This window comes from Asparagus officinalis, chromosome 1 (assembly GCF_001876935.1).
Source record: "Asparagus officinalis chromosome 1, Aspof.V1, whole genome shotgun sequence".
NCBI classification, from domain to species: Eukaryota; Viridiplantae; Streptophyta; class Magnoliopsida; order Asparagales; family Asparagaceae; genus Asparagus; species Asparagus officinalis.
In genome coordinates this window covers 43213316-43221841 of record NC_033794.1, presented here as the reverse complement: position 1 = coordinate 43221841, position 8526 = coordinate 43213316, and positions in this window count along the sequence as shown.

Sequence of the window (8526 nt, the reverse complement as noted above, 5' to 3'; positions counted from 1 at the left end):
GAATATGTTTGCTACAATTTTTCGCTAAAACACAGAATATCTAGCGACAATATAGAAAATTAAAAGTGAACAACCAAACCAAAAACTAAGGAACACATGAGATTTTTCCAATGGTTTGGATAACCAAGGAACCCACTATACCAAGAGTTCACCTAAATTACAACCCGATTCAGTAGCCTTTACAAAGACCGCACCCTGAAGTCAACTTAAAACCAGGCGTCTAACCTAACTCTCCACAACAAGTAACACCTAACCTTAGCTTATCCTAACCTTCAATTATTATGCCGGAAAAATAAGTTTGAGACAAACTACCAAAAATAGATTAAACACAAAAACAGAAAGATCCTACAGCCCTTTTGATTAGCAAACTGTTCTTCAAAAGATTGAAGCAAAACTCGATGAAGAATGACGTAAATATTAATTCTAATCTCTAAGATGATCCGATATTGTTAAGCGAGACGATAAATAGTTTGTTGAGTTTGAACACAAATCAATCTTCTTTTGATAAAAACCTAGAATTTTCTCTCTTAAAGCTCTCTTTTTTCAAACCCTAGAACTCTCTCCAAAAATTATCTTTTTCAATAGTCTCTCATAAAATAGAAAAGAGATATCCAAATCATAGTAGAAGTTGGAGAAGAAAGGGATTCAAATCTACCCAAAATTATCATCACTATCGATGGTTCCTCATGACCATCAATGGTTCCTTGAGCACCATTGATGGGTGGCTGTAAATCATCAATGGTTTGGTATTAAGATTCTGAAAATCTGGTCACTATACACTATCGATGATGTGTGGTGACCATCGATGATTTATTATAGACAATCAATGGTTAGAAATTAACTTTTTGAAATTTTATGATTATTCACTATATACTATCAATGAATGTAAGCTGTCTAAAAATCACAACAGATAGCTGACCCCTATCAAACTTCAATCAACATCCCGACAATAAAAGTTACAATCAGACGACTTTCACGTCAACAAAAAAAAGTTACAATTGAAGGATTTTCACATAGATCGAGAAATGTTACAATTCAACGACCTTCACGATGACTGATGAAAACTCTGATTCAATAGCCTTCACAATCAACTGTGAGAGTTACAATCTGACGACTCTCATATCACAAAGAGCTAAAATGAAGATTACAGAACAACGGTCTTCGCAAACGCTCCAATAGAGGAGGTTATAGGTCAACAACCACTTCTAAACACAGAGTTTACCTCTACGTTCAATTTTTAAAACACAGGCGGCCCCTGCGTTTTTAATCTTCAGCAGACGCCCAACTCTGCGTCTCAAGCCTAAGATGCAGAGTTAGGGCCCATAACGTCGACCTTGGTGTTTGACTCGTTCAAACACGAGCTGAATGGTTTCAAAACCGTTTCCCCACTATTTGATGGAATCTCGCCCACTTAAGAGCGGATTAAGGAGTCTGTTACACCCCTGATGTTCCTATAAATATCAATTAACTCAACAGAGTTAGGGGCTAGCCTTTTGGATCGGATAAAATCATGAGGAGATGGCTAGAGAGAACTTCTTGGTAACAAAGAGATCTTGAGGCATCCTTCAACAACAACAAATTCACTTGGCTATTAACCGTATTCTCGGTTCAAACAACTCTTTTCATAGAGTTTAAACTCATTCTGAGTTCATAAACTCGCTAAGAGTTCTTTTTCATTCTTACTACTTAAGTCTATTATTCCAGTAAAGTGAAATGTTCAGATCGTCAACGGAGAGCAAACTCGACACGAGTATTCGAGAGAGGCACTCCATCGTCACTGTGAAGAACTCAGAATTAAACAAAGAGGAGGATTTATATTGGTCCTCTTCTCTTTTGTAACCAGTAATTCAAATTGTAATTAGTCAGAGATCGAGAGAGTTGTAAACATTCTTTTTCTAATCAGTGAGAGGGAATAAATCAAATTCAATTCTTTCAATTGTCTTATTACAAATTTTCCACGAAACAAAAGATGTCGATTCTGTTGGGGACTAGCTTCTCTCGTCGTAGAGTTCGATCAAGCCAAGTACGAGGAAGTCCTCTCCAAAGAGATCAAAACTCTAACTGTTGCTACAATGCCAAAGAAAGTCCTCTAATTTGGTCAATATTACTTAAACAACCCCTCCTCTGAAGGAATGGGATCCAACTCTACCAAACTCATTGAACGAGTTAAAAGCTCCACACCCGAGTCTACACGGCGCATAACGGGTCATAAAAGGTCCATGACAGAAGAAAGTCCAACCAACGCCTGCGACATCGCTGCCAAGGCCTTGAAACAGGCAAAAAAGAACGCCGCTCGACGAAGGAGAAGATCCATACGGTGAGCACACTTAAGAAATAGCCAATCCTTTGACCAATACGAAGGTCGCATTTATGAGCCTCTGCCTGAGCGCTGCGTTTCTGCTCTAGAATGCACACTTTGTGGTAATGAGCCTAAATACGAGCCCCGTGTGATCCATCTTAAATGCGACCCTCAGTGGCGTGTTGTTCAACCAAAATGCAACCCTCAGAGGAGCGTTCTTAAAACCCAACGCAACTCTCACGAGTGCGTTTCAGAATCAGAACGTAGGTCTTTAGACCACGTTAATTAGCATGAACGCAATCCCCAGGGATGCATTTCCCAAATCAAACGCAGCTCTTAGACGTGCATTTCAACATCAAAACGTGTCCCCCAAGGACACGTTACAGCAATTAAATGCATACTTCATGAGTGCGTTCAACCACAACGTGACCCTTAAGGGTACGTTCCATAAGCAAAACGCAGACCTTGGTCTGGCGTTAATAAAACAAAACACGACCCTCATGTTCCTCGCTCAGAACACGACATGACTCATCATGTTAGGAAAGATAAACATGTATTCAAAATTCTTGTTCGTCAAGAATCAGCCCCACCCATTGATGCGCTGGGGGTTCCATCTCCGTCTTCATACTCTGTGAAAGACTCACCCCAAGTCTCCGACTTGCGGGAATTATTGTCAAAAGAAAGACTAAAAAACAAGCAGCCCAATCATGTCAATGTGAGTAGCTTATTTTTGCAGTCCTCTCAGAATGCCAATGTTATAATTCTGAACCCCGACGATCGGTATTCGATCGGTTGACAAATGTCGCCAGGCCTACCAAGTGATAACGTCATCACAAGAAAAAGACTTCGGAGGTCGAATATCCCAAAGTTACTATTAACATGATCGACATAGGGAAGGCCTTAGTTCCTAGTTCTGACGATTCGGAAAAAAGTCATTCCTCGATAGTGTGAGAAATCTGTGATGAGTTTGAAGGGGTATATAGGCACACTCGGACTCGTACATGAGCCATTCGTCAAGTTAACTATCAGAGGCTAGCCAAGGGGATCACGTTAGATGAAGAACATTTAGCAATTACAGATTCTCAATCCTCAAGCTCTTTTGTAACACATGAGAAACCCATTTACATGACTGAAAGCTCCAACGACTTGGCAAAGATAGTTAGTGAACATCATGTTATGATCCAGGCACAGTAGGAGACACTCGTCCAAATGAAGGATATGTTGGCTCAGCTCATTGCGGAGAAAGTCCAAAAACCTAAATTTTCCCGGAGAACATACTCAAAGGGAAAGAAAATGGTGCACAAGAATTCAGATCGTGAAGCTCAAAACATAGAATCTTCCTTTGAAAATGAGAAGGAAACCGAAAATGATCAAAATCCTTATTCATCTAAGATGGATGAATTAGAGGCTCGCCTCAATGCAATCGCCAACAGGAGTGACCTTGCAACCTTTTGATGGCACAGGATCACCGAACCAGCACATATACTATTTCAAGTCGCAAACGGGAGACGTGGTAGCAAATGACACCATCCTGACCCGTTTATTCGTCGATACCGTTAAGGGAGTTGCCTTCGAGTGGTTCACGAAGCTACCCACTAGGTCTACTAAAAAATGAGTAGATTTAGAAAGACTCTTCTTAGCCAGATTTTTTAAGGATGATACGAAAGTGTCCGTCCCGACCCTTTTCGCCACCAAGCATAGGAAGGGAGAGTCTATCAAGACTTATGTTGAAAGATTCCATAGTATGGCATTACGATGCCCATCAGGTATGATCCAATCTATTTTGGTCAAAACTTACAGGCATAACTTGTAGACCTAACTCCTTGCTCAAATGGGAGTGGTGAAATATTTGTCCTGGAGATAATTGGTTTCGCAAGGAGAACAAGCTAAAAAAATCGTTGCTCGGGCCAAAGATGAAGAAGCTACCCAACCAAAGCTGCAGCAACAACGCAACCAAAGTAATGCTCCTAGATCTAAGAGAAAGGAGACTCAGACCGCCGATTCTAGTACATGGACACCATCTTCCAAGCAGGGAAAAGCACCAAATCAACAGAGGGCGCTGAAACAGTACTCTTTTAAAGAGGGACATGTGGATACTCTATTCCAGCTACTTCGGAAGACTAACAAGCTACAACTTCCCGAAATCAGGAAACCTGTTGAGGCAAGAAAAATAGATGACCCCAATTATTGTCGTTATCATAGATTTCTGGGACATCCTACCAGAAAATGTTATGTCTTCAAGGATATCCTGTAAAATTTGGTTAATGCTAACGTGCTTACATTAAATCCTGAACAGAAGACCGTATCCACTAACTTGATATTAGTCCAGTTCTGTGGCTTTCCTCCTGTAGCAGCCGCAGACGATGTTGTTCCCATTCATAAAGGGGAAATGCGTATGAAGAAAACTGACCCGCATGGTCAGAAAGATAAGGGTTTGATACCCTTCACTACTCCAAAAGAAAAAATCATGTGGGTCCATCCTGACTTAGTTGAAGGCCAGCAGTGGACAAGTTCATCCACGAAGAAGAAGAGAGACAAGGCAAAGTCATCCAATATGATCAGCCCCTCTATGACTGAGGATGACGATCATCTCAAACCTCTCACGGACTCAGGAGAAGAGAGTATCGTCCTTGCGGCAGATCAAGGAGGTAATCCTGGCACCCAATCAGGGAAAACATACATGAAAAATTACAGCCAAGATGCACAAGGAGCTGAAGAGCAAGTCTCGGAGGCTGGGGGTTCTGCTCACATAAAGACAACCGATAAGGGGAATCAGAAAGAGCTTCACTTCAACCAGAACCTTCTTCAACAGGAGATTGGAGGACCAAGCAAACCCTTCCAATTCAACATCATGCCGTAATTAGCTAACATCCCTGCAAGAATCACCTTGTACGAGCTTTTGCATTTTTCCAAGACCACAAGGGAAGATCTAATTGAAGCTTTGAGAAACACAGAGAGCTTTATTATTCAGGTTACTCTGATCCCAGAAGATTCTCAGGGACAATCATGCATATAATGTCTACAAGCTGCAAGAAGTCTGTCATGCATATCACTCACTCAAGAAGATATGCAGATCAAACATAAGCATGATAGACCCCTGTATTACATGGGCTATATCGGCTCTCTGAGATCAGTCGAGTCCAAGTTGACCCTGGCTCAGCACTCAATATTATGCCATACCGAGTAATGCAAGTCCTAAGGATTCCTCTGCATCGGCTGGGTTCTACCCAGACAACCATTTTCGGCTTTAACGCTAACATCACACGCCCTTTGGGTAAAATCAAGCTCAGATGTCAAATCAGAAATCTTAAGTCCAAAGTGACTTGTTACATTATATATGTTGATACGTCTTATAATTTATTGTTAGGACGACATTGGATTCATGCAAATCGCATTGTCCTATCTACTCTTCATCAAGTCATGAAATATGCTGATGAGGAGGGAGAAGTTAGAACTCTAATTGCTGAGAAGCAACCCTTCAGAGGGGTGGAGAACTTTCATACTGACTCGGTCTTTTACCTGAATACCCAAGAGTCAAAACAACCAAAAGAAGACGCTGACAGTATCAATGAGGCCGACATTGAGCCAGATCCTAAGGAGGATTGTCCATGGGAGTTAAATTTCAATGTAATGAGTCAGAATGAGAACAATAATAATGTATCGAGTAAGGGCGAATGGTGCATTAATGAAGATTTTAATTTGGCGTACTTGTCTGATATTGATATTAATATAGGTACCGACCCTTGGCGCACATTGTATGCTGAGGCATCATTCACATTGGTGTTTAAATCCTCCTTTGCCACATGTGAAGAGATGGAAGATGTACAGAAGGCTTTCTTTATGGTCCCGTCCAAAAGAAAGGGTAAAAGCCTATCTATTTTGGGAGAATCAAACATGAACTACTCAAGCGAGGAAGTTAAGAAGAAGATAATGGGGTTCCTCAATTCTATTACCATGAACCTAATTCCATCCATTTGATGAAACGAATGGGCTATAATTTTGATGAGAAGAAATGGTTAAACTTTAGGAAAAGAAGGCGAATGCCAATTCGTATGTCTCTCACTCCTGAAGGAAAACCTCCTAATTATTATCAGAAAACCTGAAGAGGTGTGGGCTATGTTACAACCCCTCCCCTTTCAGAAAATAAAACAGATGACTATCTGTGTCAAGACCATTCATAGTAATGGAATTGAGGGGTGGAGAACTATGATATCATGTTCATTCAATATTGTTAATCTGATATAGAGTGACAATACTTGGCATGAAGTTGATTCAAAACAAAAACAAAGAAAATCTCTATCACCAGCTAAAAGCAATGTAAGACTTACGTGTCAGGGTTCATCAATTTGAAGGAGTTGATCTTGGACTTAAGTGCAGATAACTTCCTCTCATGAGCCGCTCGGACTTGTTCTGCAATCTCCCTCCTAAGATCTTCTTCAACAGGCGCTATAGCAGTAATCTCTTTTCGAAGGCCCTCAGAATCTTGGAGTTCGTTACAAAAGTCCTTATAAACTTCGTCACTTTGAAGCTTTAGCCCTTTTATAACATCTACATCTTTATCCAACTGCACCTTCTTCTGAGCTAGCTCAGTCTCTAGTCGAATAATGGCTTCTTCGGTATCACGAACACCAATAGCAAGACTACCCATATCAGTTTGTATCTGAGTGTGTTGTTCCTGTAAAATCGCCAGATGGGCCTCTTTCTCAGATAAAATCTTATGAAGGGCCTCTTGATGACGTACCCTTGAGGTTTGGGCTGGAGAAAAAGCTTGCTCCATTTCAGACTCCAAATTGGCGCGCTGCCAATCCAAAAGGGTCCTTAATTCTGTTTCCATTAGGATGCTTTCCCTGCAACATTCAGTCCACCGCACGTCGTCCAAGCTCCTAATACTGGTTAGACAGCAGTGTAGGAGAGGTTTGAAGTCCTCAAAGGTAGCCTGTCCAAGGCTAACAACACGGATTGTTAATTTCATCATGTCTTCTAGCTGCTTTACGAGTTTCCTTAGGATTTCTGAACTCAGAGGGGGAGCAAGTGGATAGATTACACCCTTAAATTCGGTGGGAGCAGACCTAAAAATAGGTTCAGAAGCAAAATCTTTCTGGCAGATCCTGTCCAGTGGTTACCCCATCAATAGGTCTAATTGAGTGGGCATGCTCTAAAATCCTGACACTCAACTTCTCCTCAGCTTCCACATCCTCAAGAACCGAAGGAGTTGATTGAAGTGCTTCATCTTCTTTATTAGCCGGGAGCGCGATAGGTGTAGATTTCATCACGTCCCCCATTAGCTTTGCCCTTTTGAAGGTTTTAGCCACAATAGGCATCCTTTTGCAAACCCTTCTATCATATTCGTCCTCCTCCGTAGTAGTAAGAACCTTCTTCCCCGACGATCTTAATGAGCAAGGTTCAAGAGTAAGCGTTTCCTTAAGGGTTTCCTTAGTCGCCTTCTCTTCACGAGGCTCGGCACGTGGTAGCTCTGTTTGGACTTCTCCAGCCCCGGCTGCCTCCCGTTCGCAGGATAAAAATTCTTCCATCGTCCGTAGGCGAGTCCTTACAAAACCCTTTCTGGGCATGTAAAGCTTTCAGATTTCATTATTGCAGGAAGTGTACATGTCACACTCCGGGATCCGAGAAGCCTCATAAAACTAGTCGCGGAAATCAGAAACAGCAGAACAACTAGGTGGCAAGTTAGGCAAGGTAAATTGAGCATGAGTCTCTCCAGCAGAGAAGAAATACTATGACGGGCACCCTCGTATAAATTTCCGACTTGAGCCAGCACTAGGTTAAGGTTACCAACATAAAGTTGGTTATATCTGAACTGCCTGGCAAACCGAGAGGGTATATAAGGTTCAATGATGCACTTCTCCTTCAGGCGAAAGACCAGATAATCTAATCAGATCATGAGAACCCATCTGAAGACACCTTCTTCCAAAGATGAGAAACCATCAAAAAATACATCCGTAAAGCTGGAGCCCTCCTCTTCAGCCTTGTGAAAATCGGGAGAGCAGCAAAAAATTCTATAATTGTCTTCTTCGGATAGGAACTATCGAGCCCAGACTATGTAGGTATTGGTCTACGTGGCTGACTCCAACCTCTGCACAAATGGAACAAAAGCCTATCTATCATTAGAGATCCCCATCATCAATGGAGGTCAATGCAACACGAACCAGGCCACCAAGTAGGTATACATCACTGGTACACGAGGTTAGGGAGTTTTGTAAACTTTCTTC